The sequence below is a fragment of the Elephas maximus genome, chromosome 2 (genome assembly GCF_024166365.1).
Source record: "Elephas maximus indicus isolate mEleMax1 chromosome 2, mEleMax1 primary haplotype, whole genome shotgun sequence".
NCBI lineage: Eukaryota > Metazoa > Chordata > Mammalia > Proboscidea > Elephantidae > Elephas > Elephas maximus.
In genome coordinates this window covers 73008534-73033091 of record NC_064820.1, presented here as the reverse complement: position 1 = coordinate 73033091, position 24558 = coordinate 73008534, and positions in this window count along the sequence as shown.

The window sequence follows — 24558 nt, the reverse complement described above, 5'->3', positions numbered from 1 at the left end:
TTTTTTTTTAATCTTAGTAAATTACCATGACCATACATTCTCCCTTACTGCAAAAGCAGTACTTACAGCAGAAATAAATAAAACTAAAGGTATTTGAATCTCAGAAAAATTATCACTATTACGTATTCTTCATTATAACAAAAGTAGTACTAACAGCTAAGAAGCAGAAACGTCTTCCCTGGAATATTGCAGACCTGCTTATAATGGTACATTCCACCTGCTGCTCATGGAAGCAAGGACTGGGTCCTAAGATTGAATGCAGGGTAAAAATGACTATGGGAGTTCGAGTCTCTTGAAAACTACCACTGCAGTGCATTATTCCTTATTGCAAAGGCATTACTTACTGTTCAGAAGCTAGAAAAGCAGCCCTGAAAGGTTGCAGAGCAAAGACACAAAGCAGAGCAAGGAGCCAGTAACACCTAGAAACAGTGAATGATGTCAGGGAAAAAATGGCCACTATCACTGAATGAAGACTGAAAAAAAAAATGGCCACTATCACTGAGTGAAGACTAGGAATAGTTTATTCTTGTGATAAATACATTCTCACAAGAACATGAAAAACAAAACCAAACCCATTGCTGTCCGGTTGATTCTGACTCATAGTGAACCCTATAGGACAGAACAGAGCTGCCACATAGGGCTTCCAAGGAGCAGCTGGTGAATTCAAACTGTTTCTTTTTGGTTAACAGCCAAGTTCTTAACTACTGTGCCACCAGGACTCCACAAGCACATAGTAACTGGAAAACATAGTGAGGAGGTTTATCTCACAGAAAAAAAGGCAAATCTGTCAAAAATTTACAAAATTCACACACCCAGAAGACATGACCTAACACAACGCTCATTCTACACAAAAATGAGGCTCCAACTCAGGGTGCTTGAGTTTCACAAATTTCAAAAGGCTTCCACCTTGAGGCTAAATGCATTAAAATTAGACTTGCCTTCCCAAAGAACTCCAGAGGCATAAAAAGTAGTTGGGATACTGTATGTCCCGTAAGTCACCAAGGGGTTAATCAAAAAGAAAAAAATATTATGATGATACTGGGGTAACTCACTGGACTTAAAGGAAGGTGTACAGGCAGACTTCAAAAAGAACAGGAACCAGAGACTGTGGCTTTGGGAATTCAGAAGCTATCCTCACTCCATCTATCATCTCATTTTTGTTTCTCCCAATATATTTTATTTTCCTCTTCCCCAGCCCTGACCAGATATCTCTGCTTCCCATTGTGGTAGAAAATTCTATTTTTTCCCCTCAAAACTCAATAGCCAACATTTTACAATCTTACATCTTCTTTATCTAGGAAATCAGTGTGACAGAGGTTGGGCTCTAAATTATCAGGAGAGAGTTTTGATTAGTTCAGGTTGAATCAGTTACCCGCTGTTGGCCAATGAATGGTATCTAAGAGTGGGAGTAGGCGTTGGGTGAGGTTAGGGTGAAGCCATCATGTTTTGTGAACTAGTTGTACACATTGTAAGCAGCAGTTCCCAGAAATCAGGGCAGAGTGAGAGTTAGATTGTTCAGACAAAAATCTAGGCATCTATGACAGAGAAGTAAGACAGGTAAGAGGATGTATGACGGACAAAGTCACAAAACATGAAAAAAATGGTAACGTGAATAGAATGCAGGAATTATCAAACAACATCATTAATATCATTTGCAAGTAAAATTATGCTGAAGATAAGCCAAAAGCAGTTGCAGCAGTACATACACAGGGAACTGCCAGAAAGTCAAGCTGGGTTCAGAAGAGGACATGGAATGAGGAAGATCATTGCTGATGTCAGATGGTTCTTGGCTGAAAGCAGAGAATACCAGAAAGATGTTTACCTGTGTTTAATTGACTATGCAAAGGCATTCAACTGCATGGATCATAACAAATTACGGACAACACTGTGAAGAATGGGGATTCCAGAACACTTAATTGTGCTCATGAGGAATTTGTACACAGATCCAGAGGTAGTCATTCCAACAGAACAAGGGGATAATGAATGGTTTAAAATCAGGAAAGATGTGCATCAGAGTTCTATATTTTCACCATATTTATTCAATCTGTATGCTGAGCAAACAGTCCAAGAACCTGGGCTATATGAAGAAGAATGTGGTATCAGGATTGGAGGAAGACTCATTAACAACCTGCCATATGCAGATGACGCAGCCTTGCTTGCTGAAAGTGAAGAGGCCTTGAAGCACTTACTGATGACGATCAAAGACCTTAGCCTTCAGTATGGATTATACCTCAACATAAAACAAAAATCCTCACAACTGCTTCAATAAGCAACATCATGATAAACAGAGAAAATATTGAAATTGTCAAGGATTTAATTTTACTTGCATCCACAATCAATACCCATGGAAGGAGCAGTCAAGAAATCAAATCATGTACTGCATTGGGCAAACATGCTGCAAAAGACCTCTTGAAAGTATTAAAAAGCAAAGATGTCACCTTAAGCACTAAGGTGTGCCTGACCTAAACCATGATACTTTCAATTGCCTCATATGTATGTGAAAGCTGAACAATGAATAAGGAAGACCGAAGAAGAATTGACACCTTTGAATTACGGTATTGGCAAGGAATACTGAATATTGAATGGACTGCCAGAAGAATGAACCAATCTGTTTCAGAATAAGTACAGCCTGAATGTTCCTTTGAAGAAAGGATTGGGAGATTTTGTCTCACGTACTTTGGACGTGTTATCGGGAGGGATCGGTCCCTGGAAAAGGACATCATGCTTGGTAAAGTGAGGATCATCAAAAAAAAGGAAGACCCTCAACAAGATGGATTGACACAATGCCTACAACAATGGGCTTATACATAGCAATGATTGTGAGGATGGTGCAGGACCGGGTAGTATTTTCTTCTGTTGTACATTGTGTTGCTATGTGTCAGAACTGACTCGAAAACATCTAACATCATGGATTAACCACGTAGACAAAATTTTAGGAAGGGCTTGATGAGATTTTATGGCAGCTTCAGTAGTAATGTTTCAGCTTTATAACATTGTTATTTGAATTAGAGAGTTTTATGTCGTTACTACATCGTATTGATATCATCAACCAACAGCCCTAAGCAAAAGAATCAATGTTATAGTAAGGTGCAAGAGAAAGGTCAATGTTTTTATAGATTCAGCCAGTGAAACCTGGTGTTTTTTTGCATATTAAGGTTAAGGATATATGTGACAGTGAGAAACAAATGGATAAAGACCACCCTTGTACCTCTACTGCCAATGATTGCGGAGAAATTTCTCAGAATGGCACCAGTGCTAAGACAACGGAAAGCATTGTGAAGGCAGCTGTGTTTATCAAGAAAATGGGTCTTTTTTATTTTTCGCTCCCAATGTATGCAGCATGGTTGACTCAAGGATGTCACAGGGCTATGTAGCTATGTAAAATATTTCCCCACAAAGAACGCCAGTTTACCCTATGGTACAAGGATACAAAGCAAATGGTCTCAAAAAGAATTGTAAAAATTGGAGATGGAACAAATCTATGAGGTAATCCCTCTTTCTCTCTGCCAACTGAGAAAGATTCCTCTCAGAATGTTACCTGGTGAATTTTGTCTAGTAATCATTTGAATAGGAATGAAAAAAGATTTTAGTGCTATTTCAGATTACAGACAGTATTATGTACAAGATTGCCTGTTTTTGTTGTCTTGAAACAAACCATTTGCCTAGTTAAATTGAATTTTATTTTTTCATAGTGATTGAATTTGGTATCAACCATGAACACAACTGGGCAATGAGGGTGAGGGGCTATGGCAAGGGGGAAGGGAGCTGTCACAATATCACACAGCGGCAAATGACAAATGTCCCTCTAAAAATCTTCAGAGATCTTGGAAAGCTTGGGAGTACATAGAGGTAATGGGTGGGGGGAGGGCTCTGGACACCATTTTTGTGTGTAACAGGCTTTCACACCAGGAGATCTCACCTCAACACACTGGCTGGGAGCCTGACAGAGATCATTTTATGTCAAGGATAAACTGTTAGTAAATGTTTCTTCCAATATATTAAACAGATAGTAACAGGCTTCCCTTTAACTCCCAGCATACAAATCCCCCTTTTCTTTGCTAAACAAGGACTGAAGCTGGAACAAGGAAGCTCCAGGGAACAAAGTGTGGGAAGTATATTCTGCATTTTTATATACTCTCGGTCCCTTTTATAGCCGCTGATGCCAAGAGCAGAGCTTGAGCTTTATTCCATAAGCTGGTCATAACTCCAGAACCACAAAGTTATTCATTCTTGACCTTATCCTGAATGATACCTGGTCTCCTCTTGCCCATCTGAAGTGATATTTCATCCCTTATCACAACCCCTGCCACACTCTCCCACAATCCCCTCAGGCCCCAAACCCAAGAAAAATCCCAAGGTATTTCACCCACTCCTTCTCCCCGATATATTTCTTAAAACAAGCCACAAAGCAGTGAGAAGTAGGAAATATTTGAGCACAAGGAGGAAGGTTAGAACAGAGAAAAACCCGGGGAATATAAGCAACTTGTTTGACATGAGATAGCTCTCACCCTGCCCTACCTCACCACTCACACCACCCCGCAAGCAAAACAAATTGTACACAGATTCCCCGTATGCATTAACTGCCCCTACATAGTCACTTCATCTGGCTAAGGGCCAACTGCTACTCGTTCTGAGTTGTTCAACTGGAAGGAAGTCAATCAGGTCACCTTCTGCTCAAAGGCTTCTCAGGGGTTGACGTTTTACACACAGCCTCTGGGTTTCTTGGTGCATCTTGGGATAGAGTAATTTGCTGGAGTTGTGAGGAGCAGAAGAGCCCTGAGAAAACAGATGCTTGGAAGCCTCCACCAGTTGCTGTTGCATGTGTTTCAACTCACGGCGATCTTATGTGTGTCAGGGTAGAACCATGCTCCATAGGGTTTTCAGTGGCTGATTCTTCAGAAGTAGATCACCAGGCTTTTCTTCTGTGGCACCTCTCAGTGGACTTGAACCTCCAACCTTTATTTAGCAGTCAACCATGTTAACCATTTGCATCACCCAGTTACTTCTAAAAGCCTCTAAGGATTTCAAAATATCTACTTTACCTTTTTCAAAAGAGGTGGTAATGGTTTTTCTGAAGCTTTTTGGAGCCAGTGATTTTCACAGACTGTAGAATATGGCCAAAAGATTTTCTCTGATGGATGTCTTAAATGAAGGCAGCAGAACCATTTTTTATTGTTGTGGTTAAAATATACCATTTACCTACTATAGGAAAATAAATCCCAGGCTCACACAATAGTTAAAAGAAGAGCAGAGTTACAGGCTAAATGATTGTCTTCCTACTTTTCCCACCCAAGAAGGCTCTGGGCCAACGGATGATTGATTACAATATTTGCAAGTATGGGTACTGGAAGACAAGGGGAAAACCAGGAGAGGCTCCCATGGCAACAGTGTACATTCTTGGCTGCAAATATCTAAAGTTATGGAATGCTCAGAGACGGGCATTCCACTGGGGCCTTCAGGAATCAGCACAACCACCCCTGTGCAGATTTTTGAGATTCACAGACCTGTGTTGAAGCCCATCCTCGCCTAGGATCCCAGCTGATCACCCCTGTATTCCTGGGTAAACAGAACAGAGGAAAAGCTCTGAGAGAAAACATAGGACAGGGAAAGCAGGGCTGGGTTAGGATAAAGAGAAAAGGAAGCGCCGCTTCTCACTGTGCTTGGGGAACTCATGTTCCCTGAGGCTCAGGGAGTATGGGGCCTTGTTCACATCTGTCTGTACTAATGACAGCGAGCTTGGGCGAATCTTAGGAACAGAACAATTATCTTTGGGAATGCAAGGGAGGAGTGGGCATAGCCAAGTCATTGACCACACATTAGGGGTGGGCGAAGCCAGTTGCAATTTGGACTTGATAAATGTCTTGGAGAACTTTCCAGCAGCTTGGTTCAGTAAACCCCAAAACACATGTCACTGAGAAACTACTTTTACCTTTATTTTAAACCCCCGTGTATTTTTAGGACAATGGAATCCATATGTTCCTTTTTCATTTACTCTTAACTCATTAAAGTGATGTTTGGTGAGAGCCATTTGATGTCCACAGAGTCTTCTGTTAACATTTTACGAGCATTTTGAAGCATTTGCATTCAGAATCTAGGAGCCAGCTAAATCAGATCTGAACAGGACTCAGTTTGGCTTGAAATTTAAAACTCTTGAGGCCTCCCCTGGATCTCATTCTTGGCTAAATCTCTTCTCCCATCCCAGACCCACGGCAAAGAAGACTGCTGTGTCAAGCCCAACTCCAGAAGAAGGTTTAAGAGAAGTGTGTCAGGACATTTAATTAAAACAACAAACCTAAGAAATGTCTCAAACAAATTAAATGCTCAAAGGAAAACCTCAAAGTGAGTATCTACTACCTCTCCGACGGTGAGCATAGAATAGCAACTAAAAGAGAAACCACTAGATTAAATCAAGGCAGGGAAAGCTTGATAAAGAATCATAATTTGTTACATGTGAAATTCAAGCTTTATGCTCATGTAGATCCTGTCAAACACTTTACATTTCTCAACGAGACAGTAAAAAAAAAATTATAAAATGTTTGGCAGGATCTACATAAACAATAAAAAAACGGAGAAGAGAGTCACTGACAAGCTAAAGCAATAAAGAATTTTTTCAAGATACGTTACAGATTGGGCTGGATGAAGGAAATAGGGACTTATCTGTGATTCAATGCATGCTGGGGAAGGAAGTGGGCCTCTTCCTTTCGGTATTCTTCTATAAGCAAAAGAGACAATAATCAGCAAAATAGGCCTGGTCCTTACTCACAGGGAGCTCAAAGTTTAGTGGGGAAGACAGATAGAAATGAAATCGACCATCATAAGAATAAATATCCGATAATAAATTATGATTGGTGCATTGAAGAAAAGGAAGAGGGTGATAGGAGAGTGACTATGAGGGAATTTAATCTAGTTTAGGGAATCTGAGAAGGCCTCTGTGCAGAAGGAACTTTCTGTTTTAATAATTTATGTTATTTTTGTTGTTGTAAAAATATACAGAGCGAAACATACACCAATTTTACAATTTCTTCATGTACAATTCAGCGACATTGATTATATTCTTTTTCAAGTCGTGCAACCATTCTTACACTCCTTTTCCAAATTATTCTTCTACCATTAACATGAACTCATCGCCCCCTAAGTTTCTTCTCTAACCGTTCAAGTTGCTGTTGTCAACTTGATCCCATATATATAGCTCTGGGAAAGAGCACAATGCTCAAGGTAGGCATTAGAAGAGACATTTTAAGAGGATACATGAAGAATGAGGAAGAATGAGATGAAAACTGGATCAGTTGCCAGGCAAAGGAAATAGTAGGGACAAAGACCCTGAGCAGGAAGTTGGTTCAGCAAGGCTGGAGAGGCATGCAGGAAGGTGGCAGAGAGACACACATGAGGCTGGAGAGGGAGGATATGGTCAGATGATGCCCTGTTTATCTGCTCTTTAGAGCTGGTACATTGTACTAATCTGTGCCAAACTCAGTTTCTCCAAGGTACATTATCTCCTAGGCTATGCTATTCTTATTTTGTTTTGGTTTTTCCCTTGATGCTCTATACTTTTACTCTTTTTTTTTCCTTTGATACCTGTTCCAAAACATACATCTCAGGTCTCTTCATTCTCTTAGGCAGTGATCCCTGGGTCAGCAGCATCAGCATCATCTGCTAATTTGTGACAAAGAAATAATAATAATAAAAGAGTAGCCTCTACCATTTGAAAGCTGGCCTGGTGCTCGCAGCTGTGCCATGTTATTCTCCTATTGAACATAAACAATTTCACAGAACACCACCCTCAGACCAGGCTACTCTGAGACCATGATAAAATGAGACAAAGCAAAGCCACTTTATTATCTAATCACAGACAAAAACAAGGTCACCATGCCACCCACAAAATACCAAACACCACGTCTCTCAGTCTAAATAAGTGGCTGCTACTTCTCTACCAATTAGAGCTTATCCTTCTTCTAGTCCCTCGTCTTTATAGTTCATATTTATTAAGAATTCCAATCACAGAATTGCCCCACTTCCTGACAGCATCCCATCTATAGCAAACTCCCAGTTCCTTAAACACTCCCTGAAACCACTCAATCAAAGCCCAAATCCTATAATAGGTTCTTTCTAACACCCTCTTACTGACACATCCATGGTTCCCCATGGTATGTGTTCTGCCTTGCTGCAGCAGATAATAAACAACTTGTTTAATTCCTGGTAGTCTTTTGTTTAATTTTTAAACTTTTAAAAAATTTTGTTTAATTCCTGGTAGTCTTTTGCTGAAGGGCATTGGCACTTGGGCCCCATCCTAGAACTACTGAATCAGAAATTCTGGATTTTGACAAGCCATCCATGTGATCATGAAGTGTGCACCCATTGAAGAACCATCGTTTTAAGGCAATGGTTCTCAGTCCTGGTTGCCCATTAGAATATGAATGCTTGAATCTCCCAGAGATTCTTATTCAAGTCTAGGTATCTGCACATTTTTAAGAGCTCCCCAGAGGATTCTACTGTGAAGCCATAGTTGAGAACCACTGCTCTAAAGCAGTGGTATCTGCAGGCACGCAACCAAAGGATGATGTCCATATTTATAATGTATTCCTGTCAGTGAAAGCCACTTGCTATGGCTAGCAGGTTACAAGCAACTCTGTGAGCCAGTTGTAACTCTGCCCCTTATTATTCATTACATGCCAATGCATTCTACCACTAGGGCTCAGAGCTCTGCTCTAGGGGATTTTGTTTGGCTTCTTTGGCACATATCAAAAACTTGCTAGTCATATCTTCTTTTCATCCCAAATGCCTTCCTTTCTTCTTAATTATACTGACAGTCTCAGCCAATGCACTGGTTTAAAAAGATATAACTCTATCTCTCTGTGTCTACCTATCTATCTGCCTTTCTGTCTGTCTGTCCATCCATCCATCACCTATTATCTGGGACATATTAATTTCTTAGTTCACAAAATAACCATTGCTATTGCTTTTTGAACACTTAACTATGTGCCAGTGGCTATGTTAACAATCCTAACAACAATCCCAATGAGGTAGGTATTATTATATTCAATTATCCATGATGAGAAAACTGAAACTTAGAGAAGTTAAATAACTAGCCCAAGTTATGCACTGGAACTTCTGAAACTAGGTTTCAAACGTAAACAGTCAGGCTCCGCAACCCATACTTTTAACCACCATAATCTTTTTCTTCTTCCAGATGGTCTTATCTCCCTAGTCTACTCCCTGTCTTGAATTTTCATAATCTTCTTTGTCTTCTTTGACTTTCCTCTCAGCATAATGCTTCCAACTTCTCTGGGGTAGGGATGTGGAAGGAAGGAAAATCTTCTAGGAAGTTGAGGTGTCTGTCATCTCAGACTCTCGATGCTTCCTCTGCTCCTACTCCTTTCCCTATAGAAATGTGCTCTTTAGAGTGTCCACAGCTGTAGAGCAAAGTGACAGTGGTTTTGCCTAATATGAAAACAGTATGGCACAGATGCAAACTATTGTCCAGCTACAGAAGGCCTTTCCAGCACTTTTACATGTTTTAACTGCTTCCAGCCCCACAGCTTGAGGGTTGTATTAACATCATGGGATAACTTTGGATGAAACATCCGTTTATTTATTTCCTTCCCAATTAGATTTTTGGAACCTACTCTTTAGGCTCATCACCACTTATCCTTTCTTAAATCCTTTTGCTAAGCTTCTGTTCCTATGCCTTTTAATTAACACTTTTCCACCAGAATGACCAAAGGTATATCATCATATCTGGGGAATTAAGCCTTCCAGGGACATGAGAACATGGAATGAACCCAGGTGGACCTTTAACAGTCTAATGATAAGCTTCCTCATTGGGTTGTGCTGAAGACCAAGTAAGTTAACTTATTGAAATCACTCAGAAGAGTGCCTGGCATAGACCAGATTTCCAATTCTCATATTAAATTTATTTCATATTTTAATATACTTTTAGAAATGATGAACGTCATTAAAACTATAATTGACACTTTTTGGTGAATCTTTCAGTCTTAAATTTGATGAAAAGTTAAGTGAACTTTCAATAAATGTAATTTCCTTTCTCCTTCTTTTCCTCCTCCCACTCCTACTCCGTGTCCCAAGATGGCCACCCCTCACCTGACACCTGAGGATGAAAAATGTACAGGAAGATCCTTTCCCCCAGGTTGCATGGCTAGCCTGTTACTTTTCCTGTGAACTGGGGAATGATTACAAACTTGTCATTTTATTGTCCTTGGTAGAGAAGGTAGTTCTCATCCGTGTCCCTACCCAACAGCTATTTATCATGAGTCCACTATGGGCCATAAACTCTGCTCTATACTAGGCATACTCACTGCCCTCAAACAGTGAGAGTGGAGCAGGAGGAAAACACAAAACACAAATAAGCACAGATGGCTCTGGGCCACGCACCTTCCCACCTAGGGCTGCTATCAGCATCTTGTCTACTACCAAACGGGAGTTGACATTTCACTTTCATCCTTAAAAAACAAATCCAACTCTACAACGATGAAGATTTTTCAGGCAAAATAAGGATAAATTAAATTGTATACTATATAGCAATATTTAACAAGAATCCCGGTTAGATAATTTCCCCCAAATTACCACTTCAGTTGCTAAACCTCATCTTTGTTAAAATTTTTTTTCCTACTAGGAAGCATCTATAAATGAATTTGGAGATGATTTAAATCTTCCAATGCAAGAACGCAGTATGCTTTTCTATTTATTTAGGTCTTCTTTTAATTCTCTTAGTAATACTTTTTAGTTAAGATAGAGCTCTACTTCTTCGATAAAATTTATTGCTAAATATTTATGCTGCCCAGTCCATCCTCACTATATATATATACATATATATATATATATTTGCTAAAACTAAATCTATTTGTCTATCATCTATCTATATTCCTCAGGATTTCTATGTACACAATCATATTGCTGATGGAGAAAACAATTTTACTTCTTTTTTTTACTAATCATAATGCTGTTTTCTTGGCCTTCTGGACAATGGTGAATAGAAATAGTGAGTCTATCTCTGTCTTGTTACCAGTCTTAGGGAGAAAGTGTTTACTCTTTTAGGATGAAGTAAATTTTTTTGTAGATACCTTGTTTGCTGACGATAAAAAAAAAAAAAATCATGAATGGGTAGTAGATAGTCAAAAGCTTTTTTTTTTTTAATGTGGATCCTATGTATTAGTGCTTCCTTTTGTTCCTGTTACTGATAATTCTCTCTATTTCTCTTTCTCTGTCTCTCCCTCCCTTATTGGTTATCTAGCGGTTTATCAATTTTGTTAAGATTTTAGAAGAGTAAATTTTTGTTTTATTTTCTCCATTTGTTTCCCATGCCATTTATTTCTGCTATTTTTATTATGTCCTTCATTTCACTTATTTAATGTTCAATTTGCTTGTCCGTGTCCAGCATTTTAACATGAAAGCTAAGATTATTGATCTTAAAATCTTTCTTTTCTAATAAAAGAATTCATGCTGTGAATTTACCTGCAATCATATTCAGATACCACCCATACATTTTCAGAAGTTGTGATTTTGTTATTATTCATTTCAACTTGTTTTCTAATTTCCCTTCCAATTTCTCCTTGACCTGGGGACTAGAAGTATGTTGTTTAATTTTCATGTATTTGAAGATTTTTCAGATTTTATAGAAATTAGTTTCTAATTTAATTATATTTGGGTAAGAACACATATTCTGTATCATTTTTCAATCCTTTGCAATGTATTGAGTGTTATTTTATTTTCCAGCATTTGGTCATTTCTTTTGAAGTGTTCCATGAGCACTTCAAAAGAAATGCATGTTAATGGAAAGAATACATTTTAAAAGAAAAGCACACATATCATGCACCTATTTAGTATTCTGTAAAATACTACTTACATCAATTTTATAGCATTGTTCAGATATTATTATGAATATTTTGGTCTATTTTTTGTTCTATTGATTACTAACGAAGGGGCGTTAAAATCTCCAATGCCAGTTGCAAATGTGTCTATTTCTTTCTTCAGTTCCGTCAGTTTTGCTTCATTTATTTTGAAGTCTTGTTATGAGGTGCATGCACGTTTCGAATTTTGTCTTCTGCTAATACTCTTTGTTTTGGAGTCTACATCATCTGCAATTAATATAGCCATGCCAGGTTTCTTACAACTAGTGTTTGCATGGTATAGGTTTTCAAACCTTTTTCTGTTAGCCTATTTGTGACTTTGTAGTTAAAGTACATCTCTGAGAAACATTATGTAGATTGGGCTTGCTTTATTTATTCAGCTTGAGAATATTGCTCTTATAGTTAAATAATTTTATCCATTTACATTCAATGTAATTATTAATATGATTGTCTTTAAGCATACTATTTTATTTTTTCTTTTTGTTTTTTACTTATCCAATTTGGTTTCGTTCATTTCTCTCCTTCCTTTTTTTAGAACCATCAATTATATTTTATTATTCCACTTCATCTCCTCTATTGTCTTTTTAGCTACACTAGTGTGTGTGTGTGTGTGTGTGTGTGTGTGTGCTTGCTTTAGGGATTACAATATACATCTTTACCTTATCATGATCTAACCTGAATTAATATTATACTGTTTTCCATATACCACTATCCTTCAATGCTATCCTTCAGTATATTCCCCTTTGCCTTTTGTCTTATTGTTATCATATATTTCACTTTTATACAGATTATTAACTCCACAATACATTGTTTTTATTACTTTTATTTAAAGGGTTGATTGTCCTTTGATGAATTTTAGAATGTTAAAAAAAAAAAACTTTTACATTTACCCACATTTATACCATTTTTGTCATCTTTGTGTATATCTGAGTTTTTGACTCATCATTTCCGTTTCATCTAAAAAACTTCCTTCATCATGTCCCGAAGACCAATACTGTTTTAAAATATTCTCAGATTTTGTTTATCTAAATTATCTGAAAATGTCTTTATTATGCCTTCAATTTTGAAGGATCTCTTTCACTGACTTCTGAATTTTATGTTAACTTTTTTTTCCTCAGCACTTTAAAGATGTTATTCTATGGTCCGCTGGCTTACTTTGTCCTTGATGAGAAGTTAGTAGTCATTTTTATTGTTCAACTATGAGTCAGAATTGACTTGATGACGAGTTTTATATGTAATGTGTTCTTTTACTAAGGCTGTTTTTATAAAGCTGTCTTTATTTCTGTGTGTTGTAGCAATTTGACTCATACTCCTAGCTGTAGTTTCTTTGTGTTCATTTTCCTTGACATTTGCTAAGAATTTTGAATTGAGGGTTTATAGTCTTCATCCAATTTGTGAAAAGTTTGACTATGATTCCTTCCAATATTTTTTCTAACCTGACATCTCCCTCCTCTCCTGGGATTCTAATTACATGTAAATAGTTCATTGTTTACAAGCCTTCATTTTTTTATCTCTGTTCTTCCATTTGGATCATCTGGATACTTTTTATTGCCCTGACTTCATGCTCACTTGTCTTTTTTTCTGCAGTGTTCAATCAGCTGTTAAGTCCATTCAGGGAGTTTTTATTTTTAGTTATTATATTTTTTGTATTTATAATTTCCATTTAGCTCTTTTTTATAGTTTCCATTTTTCTTTACTTTTATTCTTTTTTGCTGAAATTTTCCATCTCTTTACTCCTTTTTATGGAAGTGTTAAACTTCTTGTCTGCCAAATCTAATATCTGTGTTATTGTTGAGTCAGCGTCTGCTGATTACTTTTTCTCCTGACTATGAGTCACATTTTTCTGCTGTTTTCACATTTAGTAATATTTTGATTGCATTCCAGATATTGTGGGTTATGTTGCCTCTCTCTAAATCGTGATGGGCATTTTTCTAGCAGGCTACCAGCAGATCATCTTATCTTGTTAAGACTTGGTTTTTTTTTTTTTTTTGCTTTATTAAGCTGGGTATAGAATAGCCTTTACATCTAGACTAGCCTTATTTTTAAGGCATGGTTTTATTGGAATCCCAACTGAATGACCAGGGTGTTTAGTGAGGTCTCTCCACTCCGGCTATTTGGAATTTCAATTTATCCCAGTGTAGTTTACGTGCAACGTAGTTTCCCAGTAGTTGTTCTCTGCTAGGCCTCACAAAGTGTCATACTATGAATTCACATGTTAGTGATTATCCAAAGACACAAAGTTATCCCTTCTGGCAGATTACTTCCCTGCATAGCTCCCTCATTTCAATATCTTTATCCAGAAATTTTAGACAACTTAGCTACTGCAAGCTTTGATCTCTACTTTCTGTTTCTTTGTTTTGTTTTGTTCTGTTTTGTTTTCCCCTGACTGATGAGAACATTGCTCTCTGTTTGGGTTCAACTTCCTTGTGTTGCAATTTGCAAAGGGCCTTCAGGCAAGACGCTTAGATGTACCTTTAGGTCATCTTGTGTTTTTCTTTGTTCAAAGATTGCAGCCTGGCGCCAATATTACCCAATGCCTGAAAATAGTTGCTTTATATATATCACCCAGTTTTGTAATTCTTTACAATAGAAAGTAAATTTGACCCGCTTTACCCTATTATGGTTGAAGTTGGAAGTCTTAAATGATGTCCTGTTAAATTTTTTTCTATTGGGCTTTTCATAGTTTTCTTATTAAAATATGAATCATTTTCTAGTTAAAATTTTTGTAATTTTTTTTTAATTTGCTGTTTTTAACTTTGGTTATTTGATGGAAGACATATTTTTTAAATGTTTATGTAGTCAGATCTGTCTTTTACTTCATAGTTTTTGTTTGGAGTTATGTTTAAAAAGTTCTTCAATCTAAAATTATTTAAACTCATATTTCTCACAGTACTTAAACATGTTCATAAAATTTTAAATATTTAATTTAGCTGGAATTTGTATGGATACCTGGTATAAGATAAGGATTAATCTTGACATTTGTTCACAAAGAGTTAAATAGCTATTTTTCTAATATCATTTATCAAAAAATCTGTCCTTTCCATCACCGATATAATACAGCAGCTTGGATACATATTAATTTTTGTACTATAATAAGAATCTACCTCTAGGCTGTCTATTCTATTAACTTTTTTGTCTTCATACTTTACTGTTGTCTTTAGGTGCCATTGAGTCAGTTCCAACTCATAGCGAACCTACGTACGGCAGAACGAAACACTGCCCAATCCTGTGTCTCCTCACAATCATTTTTATGAATGAGCCCATTGTTGAAGCTACTGTGTCAATCCATCTTGTTGAAGGTCTTACTATTTTTTGCTGACCCTCTGCTTGACCAAGCATGATCCCCTTCTCCAGGGACTGGTCCCTCCTGATAACAGGTCCAAAGTGCGTGAGATGAAGTCTCAACATCCTTACTTCTAAGGAGCATTCTCGCTGTGCTTCTTCCAAGACAGACTTGTTTGTTCTACTGGCAGTTCATGGTATATTCAATATTCTTCCCCAACACCATAATTCAAAAGCATCAAATCTTCTTGAGTCTTCCTTATTCATTGTCCAGCTTTCCCATGCGTATGAGGTGATTAAAAATACCATGGCTTGGATCAGGTAGGTGCACGTTAGTCCTTAAAGTAACTTCTTTGCTTTTTAACACATTAAAGAGGTCTTTTGTGACATATTTGCCCAATGCAATCTATCATTTGATTTCTTCACTGCTGCTTCCATGGTGTCGATTGTGGATCCAAGTAAAACGAAATTCTTGACAACTTCGATCTTTTCTCCTTTTATCATGATGTTGCTTACTGGTCAAGTTGTGAGGATTTTTGTTCTCTATGTTTATGTTGAGGTGTAATTCATACTGAAGGCTGTAGTCTTTGGCCTTCACCAGCAAGTGCTTCAAGTTTTTCTCTTCACTTTCAGCAGGGAAGGCTGTGTCATCTGCAAAATGCAAGCTGTTAATGAGTCTTCTTCCAACCCCGATGCCCCATTCTTTTCATATAGTCCAGCTTCTCAGATTATTTGCTCAGCATACAGACTGAATAGATATGGTGAAAGGATACAATCCTGATGCACACCTTACCTGATTTTAAACCACACAGTATCCCCTTGTTCTGTTTGAACCGCTACTTCTTGGCCTATGTAAAGTTTCCTTATGAGCACAATTAAGTGTTACGAAATTTCCATTCTTCACAAGGTTATCCATAATTTGTTATGGTCCACACAGTTGAATGCCTTTGCAGGGTCAATAAAACACAGGTAAACATCTTTCTGGTATTCTCTGCTTTCAGCCAGGATCCATCTGACCACAGCAACAATATTCCTTGTTCCATGTCCTCTTCTGAGTCTGGCCTAAACTTTTGGCACTCCCCTGTCAATGCACTGCTGATACTGCTTTTGAATGATCTTCAGCAAAATTTTACTTGCCTGTGATATTAATTGTTCGGTAATTTCCACATTCAATTGGATCACCTTTTTTGGAATGGGAGCAAATACGGAACTCTTCCAGTCAGTTGGACTGGTGGCTCTCTTCCAAATTTCTTGGCATAGATGAGTGAGCACTTCCAGAGCTGCATCTGTTGAAACATCTCAGTTGGTATCCTATCAATCCGTGAAGCCTTGTCTTTTGCCAATGCCTTCAGTGCAGCTTGGACTTCTTTCTTCAGTACCATCAGTTCCTGATTATATGCCACCTCTTGAAATGGCTGAACATTGACCAATTATTTTTGGTACAGTGACTGAGTATTCTTTCCATCTTTTTTTGGTTCTTCCTGCATAGTTTAATATTTTCCCTTTAGAATCCTTCAATATTGCAACTTGAGGTTTGAATTTTTAATTCAGTTCTTTCAGCTTGAGAAATGTCGAGTGTGTTCTTTCCCATTGGTTTTCCAACTCTAGGTCTTTACACATTTCATTATAGTACTTTACTCTGTCTTCTCAAGCCTCTATTTGAAATCTTCTCTTCAGCTCTCTTACTTCATCATTTCTTCCTTTTGCATTAGCTATTCAATGTTCAAGAGCAGGCTTCAGAGTCTCTTCTGACATCTATTTTAGTCTTTTCTTTCTTTCCTGTCTTTTCATTGAGCTCTTGCTTTCTTCATGTATGGTGTCTTTGATGTCATCGCACAACTTGTCTGACCTTCGATCATTAGTGTTCAATGCATCAAATCTATTCTTGTGATGGTGTTTAAATTCAAGCGGGATATACTCAAGGTTGTACATTGGCTCTCGTGGACTTGTTCTAATTTTCTTCAGCTTCATCTCGAACTTACATATGAGCAAGTGATGGTCTGTTCCACAGTCAGCCCCTGGCTTTGTTCTGACTTATGATATTGAAATTTACCATTGCTTCTTTCTACATATATAGTTGATTTGATTCCTGTGTTATTCCATCCGGAGAGATCCATGTGTATTGTCACCATTTGTGTTGTTGAAAATGTATTTACAATGAAGAAGTCACAATAGTACCACAATAAATCTAGTTATGGAGCCCTAGTGGCACAGTGGTTAAGAGCTCAGGCTGCTAAACAAAAGTTCGGCAGTTTGAATCTGCCATCCACTCCTTGAAAACCCTATTGGGCAGTTAGTTATGCTCTGTCCTATAGGATCACTATGAGTTGGAATGGACTTGATGGCAACGGGCTTGTTTTTGGTGGTTTATGCTGATATATTGCCTTCTAATGCCTTCTTTCAGTATTTACATCTATCTCTTTGTCTACCTGTCTATATGTTTTACAAAATTGAGGTTGACTGTGTATGTAATTGTATAATCTTCATTTCTTAAGAAATCATATCTTCAAAAATTAAATTACTCACAAATATGAATTTAAGTGACTGTGTAATATTCCATTACATGGGTATTCCATACTTCAGCCATTTACTTTTTAATGTACATGTAGCATTTCTACTTTTTCACTATTAGAAAATAATGTTGATATGAACATCTTTGTGCTCTTTTCCTTAAAACAGAAAATCAAGTTTTAAAGGCTCTTGCTACCTACTTCCTCTATGCTTTGTAAAGAGTCTGTTAAATTAAAAAAAGTTGTAGCTATTATATGAGTATGTTTGAAGCATTAGAGCTGGGCAGTTGAGTTAAATTAAAAAAAAAAATTTGAGCACCTGCTACATGCCAAAGTTTAGGTCTATATCTAAAATAAAAGTGTAATGGACATAGCTTTTGCCTTCAAAGTGTTTGCAAGGCAATAAAATATGATTCTAGATAGGCCTTTTCTGTAGATGGATAGAGCCTTGGGATCGCCATCCCAATATCTATATTCTCAAGATAACAGAAGTAAAAAACAGTGACCAAAACATTAAATATTTTCTAAAAGCTGAATTGTTCTTAAAGATTTTGATACTTTATGAGACAAAAGTACTTGCCAAGAACTTGTATCAGAGTGTTTTTGCTTTCAAATAATTATTTTACATCTTTCACTATCGGTTACTACGTTAATAGTGTGCTTAAAAAATCCATGGGATAATTTATTATTGAAATAAAACCCACTGCTATCAAGAGCATTCCAACTCCTAGCAACCCTGAAGGATGGAATAGAACTGCCCATAGGGTTTCCAAGGCTGTAAATCTTTATGGAAGCAGACTGCCACATGTTTCTCCCGCAGAGCAGCTGGTGACTATTTAGGAAATAGTCAAAGCACCGACCTTTCGGTTAGCAGCCAAGTGCTTTAACCACTGTGACACCAGGGATTATCAGAAAAAACATTGTTAAAATATACAATATTTATATAAATATTATCAAATAAAATACATTTACCTTATTTTGTTGATCTTTCAATGATACAGTTGTTATTTCAAACATTTTCATATTAGATATTATTTCTCAATTATATTAAGAATAGTTATATTAAATTACCTTTTAAATTAAGTAAAATAAAATAGACAAATAACATTTTCTATTCAGGCCGATTCTTTAGTTTTTGCTATGAATTATCCTAGTGATTTTATACAGATTTTTTAACGGTTGAATTGATACATAATTTACATGCTATAAATTCACCCTCTTAAAGTACACAATTCAACAGTTTTTACAATATTCACAGAGTTGTGCAATCATAACCACAATCTAATTTTAGAACATCCTCATCACCCTACCAAAAAAAAAAACCTGTATTCGGTAGCAATTTCTCACCATCCTATTTTTACCTCCCCTGTCCTAAGTAACCAACCACTAATCTACTTTCTCTATAGCTTTGTCTATTCTGGATATTTCATATAAATGGGATCATACAATACATGGTCTTTTGCGACTGGCTTCTTTCACTTAGAATAATATTTTCAAGGCTCATCAATGTTGTAGCATATATCAATACTTTTCAATCAATACTCCTTTTTATTGCCAAATTATATTCCAGTGTCTATATTTAGCACATTAATAATCTGTTCATCAATTGAAGGACATTTGGATTTTTTCCACTTTTTGGCTTTTATGGTTAATGTTGCTACGAACATTCATGAACAAGTTTTCATGTGGACATATACTTCCATTTCTCTTGGGTAAATATCTAGGAGTGGAATTGCTGGATCATATGGTAAGTCTCAGGTGTATCCTGGGTGAAAGCAGAGAATACCAGAAAGATGTTTACTTGTGTTTTATTGACTATGCAAAGACATTCAACTATATAACAATTATGGATAACATTGTGAGAATGGGAATTCCAGAACACTCATTTGTGCTCATAAGAAACCTGTACATAGACCAAAAAGCAGTCCATTGAACAGAACAAGGGGATACCGCATGGTTTAAAGTCAAGAAAGGTGTGCATCAACATGGTATCCTTTCACCATACCTGTATGCAGAGCAAATAATTGGAGAAGCTGGACTATATGAAGAAGAATGGAGCATCAGGATTGGAGGAAGACTCATTAAGAACCTGTATTATGCAGATGACACAACCTTGCTTACTGAAAGTGAAGAGGACTTGAAGCACTTACTGATGAAGATCAAAGACTGTAGCCTTCAATATGGATTATACGTCAACATAAAGAAAACAAAAATGCGTACAACTTGACCAATAAGCAACATCATGATAAAAGAAGAAAAGATTGAAGTTGTCAAGGATTTCATTTTACTTGGACCCACAATCAACACCACAGAAACAGCAGTCAAGAAATCAAATGACGGATTGCACTGGGCAAATATGTCACAAAAGATCTCTTTAAAGTGTTAAAAAGCAAAGACATTACTTTAAGGACTCAGGTGCACCTAACCCAAGCCATGGTGTTTTCAATCGCCTCATATGCATGGGAAAGCTGGACAATAAATGAGAAAGGCTGAAGAAGAATTGATGCCTTTGAATTATGGTGTTGGCAAAGAATATTGAAATATACCATGGACTGCCAGGAGAATGAACAAATCTATCTTGGAAGAAGTATAGCCAGGGTGCTCCTTAGAAGCAAGGATGGTGAGACTTCCTCTCACTACTATCAGGAGGGATCAATCCCTGGGGAAGGACATCATGCTTGATAAAGTAGAGGATCAATGAAAAAAGGAGGACCCTCAATGAGACAGATTGACACAGTGGCTGCAACAATGGGCTCAAGCATAACAAGGATTGTGAGGATGGCACAGGACCAGTGTTTCATTCTGTTGTATATAGGGTCGCTTTGAGTTGGAACCAACTTGACAGCACCTAACAACAACAATGGTACATCTATGCTTAATTTTTTGAGTAATAGCCAGACTGTATTTCAAAGTGATTGAACAATTTTACATTCCCACCAGCAATATATGACAACTCCAAATACTCCACATCTTTGCTAACTTTTTTTTTTTTCTCTCTCTGCCTTTTTTTTTTTTTTTAAGTGTAGCCATCCTACTGGATTTGAAGTGGTATCTCATTGCTGTTTAGATTTGTGTTTCTCTAATGGCTAATGATGTTTAGCATATTTTCATGTGCTTATTGGCCAATTGTAGGTCTTCTTTAGAAAAAAATGTCTATTCAGATCCTTTGTCCATTTTTTTATTTGGATTATTTGTGTTGTTATTATTGAGTTGTAAGACTTCTTTATATATTCTAGATTCAAGTCCCTTATTAGATATGTGATTTTCAATCTGCGAGTTGTCTTTTAAGTTTCTTGACCGTGTCCTTTGAAGTATAAAAGTTTCTAGTTTTGATGAAGTCCAAATTATCTTTTTTTGTGTGTGTGGGGGGGGGGGTTGCTTGATTTTTGATGTCATATCTAAGAAGGCTTTGCTAATGCAAGATTAAAAAGATTTACTCTTGTGTTTGTATTTCAAAATTTCCTCTAAGGAGGGGTCTAACCTCATTCTTTTGTATGTGAATATCTAGTTATCTCAGCATTATTTGTTGAAAAGACCGTTCTCTCTCCCATTGAATTATCTTGGCTTCTCGAATTTATTTTTTAAATTATTAAATTTATTGATAAAAATCATTGGTCTTTCTTTGTTGAGGTCCATGTTCTTTAACAATGGTACTGCGTAGGCCAAGTGGACATGAGGCCTGTTTCCCTGGAGATGCTGAAACCATCTTCTCCCTTGCCAGTGTCTTTATGGGCTTCGTTCAAAAGCTGTGGCCTTGCCATCGTTTCTGTTCAAAGTTAACCTCCCCATGTCTACATTAACCCTTTACCCTCGAGTCATGAACAATTCTAAGCTAAAAGACACCGCAAATACCTTTACCTTGAGAGAAGCTTGGAGCCCTGGAGGTGCAGTAGTTAAGAGCTCAGCTGCTAATCAAAAGGTTGGCAGTTCGAAACCACCAGCTACTCCTTGGAAACCCTATGAGGCAGCCCCATTCTATCCTATAGGGTACCTATGATGAGTCAGAATTGAGTTGATAGCAACAGGTTTGTTTTTTTGTTTGTTTGATTGTTTTGGGAGAAGCTCTGACCTCACTTTTCAAGAAACATATAACCTTTCTGGGTGATGAGATCCTTGTAAGAGTTAGAAAATACTATTAGATCATGTGCATAGTGGAGCTAAAATGGGCGAAACCAGCACTTAGCTAAACAAGATCAAAAAGAAGCTGAAATCAGCTAACCCCTGACAACTTCACAGATTCAGACCTGCTCCCAGTTTTTCACACATACAACTACCAGCAGAGTTAAGGTGCTCTGACTACAAGTTCTTTATATTTGTTTGTTATCAGTGATAGGCCTAATTACCCACAATGGCCCTCCCTGTGTCCCCTGCAGAGAGGCACAGTTACTCTGAAAGAAATTTTTTTTCAGTGCCAAACTATCCTGCAACTGTTGCAGCCCCAAGATGGTTCCTGATTCCAGGTGCTTACTTGTAACTCTGCTGGCACCCTTTTACCAGTTGTCCTCCTAGTCCTTTGCATTATTGACAAGCGACTTCATTTTCAGGTTGAAAAAGTGGAATCTTTATGAGGAAAGAGGCAAACAAACAGAATATTTTTACATGAGGTCAATGCTTCTTGGCTTTCATTAAATGATCTGGCCGTCCATTTGGAAAGTAAACGTATGCTACTGGTAAGCACTGTAATGGCAACAAGATAAGTCCCTTCTCTCAAGGACCACGTTATCTAGTTGGGGAGGTGACACTTAAACATCACAAACAATTCAAATCTACCACAAAATACCCTGTGGGAAAGTGCCAAAATGAACTGGAAGAGAAAGAGTTAATGAGAACTATTTGGCAAAAAGCCTAGAATACGCTTAGTGTTAGTAAATATGTACATACCAATGTTGATGAGAACAAGAAGGATCACAGTGTATCAAGTGTACGTCAGAAGGGAAGTGGTACTTGGGACCACTTTGTTCTAACCCGAGAAAGGAATCCCTCTTCAGCTTCCTGGAGGATCCATGGAAGATGAGATGGTTATTCCCCCCCTTGAGGGTGTTGCATTAATTCTGCAAAACCGTAAAGGAAGAACCAGCTGCAAAACTTCATCTCGATTCCTGGAGTACCTAAAAGCTGATTTTATTTTAAAAAGCAGCTAAGAGAGATTTAAAACAGCACCAAGCATGAAGTCACTGTCCTGAGTTTTAATTTTTGTACTTCTTTGGAGCATCTGGAGACCCTGGTGGCACAGTGGTTAAGTGCTACGGCAGTTCAAATCCGCCAGGCGCTCCTTGGAAAATCTATGGGGCAGTTCTACTCTGTCCTATAGAGTCCCTATGAGTTGGAATAGACTCAACGGCAGTGGGTTCAGTTTGGTTTTTTTATGGAGCATCTAAGTGGTCAACTTTTCAACCTTAGGGCTTCAGTTTGTCATTTGTAAAGTGGGCATAAGAATCCTTACCTTGCAGAATTGGTGTGACTGTTCAGTGACCTTGGCTCCTATTGGCGCTTTGACTATCTCCATGCTGTGCTTCAGTGTTCTCATTTGTAAAATGATGGATACATATAGTAACCTATAATGTTATTTTGAGGCTTGAAAGAGAATAAAATATTTAAAGTACATAGCACATACTTGGCCCTCAATAAAGACAGATTTTCTTTACCTTTTCAACAAATGTTTATAGAAAGAATGAATGTTGAAGACAGGTCCTATGCAATCAAATCTCAAATTTGGAACAAGCTGTGCTGCAATTTCTTTGGGAATAATATTGCACATAAAAAGGATTATATCTTTAGGCCTGACTATAAAGTTTCCTTTAACCTATTATATATGGCTCTGGGCTTCTAAATCTAGGGTCTGTGTACTTTTAACTATATACAGTAGCATTTTGCCCATTGCCGTCAGGTTGATTCTGCCTCATAGTGACCCTATGGGACAGAATAGAACTGCTCCATAGAGCTTCCAAGAAGCAGCTGGTAGATTCGAACTGCCAACCTTTGGGTTAGCAGCCGAGCTCTTAACCACTGTACCAGGGCATATGGCATATAAGACATACTTGAAACCCAGAATAAATATGTCCTATAGTTTGAGAAAATTGTATAAGTTTGAGAAAATTATATAATTTTCATGTATATAAATAACTTAAGGTATTTGCAAGTTTAAAGAAACATAGCAGGAACTAGAATCAAAATACTCATAACTTTTAAGATAAGCTATAAATTCTCAAAAAAAAAATACATTCACAGAAGGAGGTGCTTAAAGGGTGTGATGGATTGAGTTGTGCTCCCAAAAATTATGTGTGCCAACTTGGCTAGGCCATGATTCCCAGTATTGTGTGGTCCTCCAGCATTTTGTCATCTGATGTGATTTTCCTGTGCATTGTATATCCTACCTCTATGATGTTAATGAGGTAGAATTAGTGGCAGTTATGTTAATTAGCAGGACTCAGGCTACCAGATAAGGTTTTGTTTTAAGGCAATCTCTTTTGAGATATAAAAGAGAGAAGCAAGCAGAGACACATGGGGATCTCATACCACCAAGAAACGAGAGCCAAGAGAATAGCTTGTCCTTTGGACCCAGGTTCCTTGTGCTGAAAACTCCTGGACCGGGGAAGTTTGATGGTGAGGGCTTTCCCCCAGAGCCGACACAGAAAACCTTCCCCTGGAGCTGGCATCCTGAGTTCGGACTTCTACCTTCGAGACTGTGAGAGAATAAATTTCTTTGTGTTAAAGCCATCCGCTTGTGGTATTTCTGCTATACCAGCACTAGATAACTAGGACAGGGGGATAGGAAGAATCACATAGCCCCTGCTCTTTGGGAGACAATGAGTGTAAAAGTCTGATCATGTCCCATCTAATTGCAGGATGGTATGTACATCACAGCACACAGAAACACCCTTCCAAGTTTAATGTCACTGCTT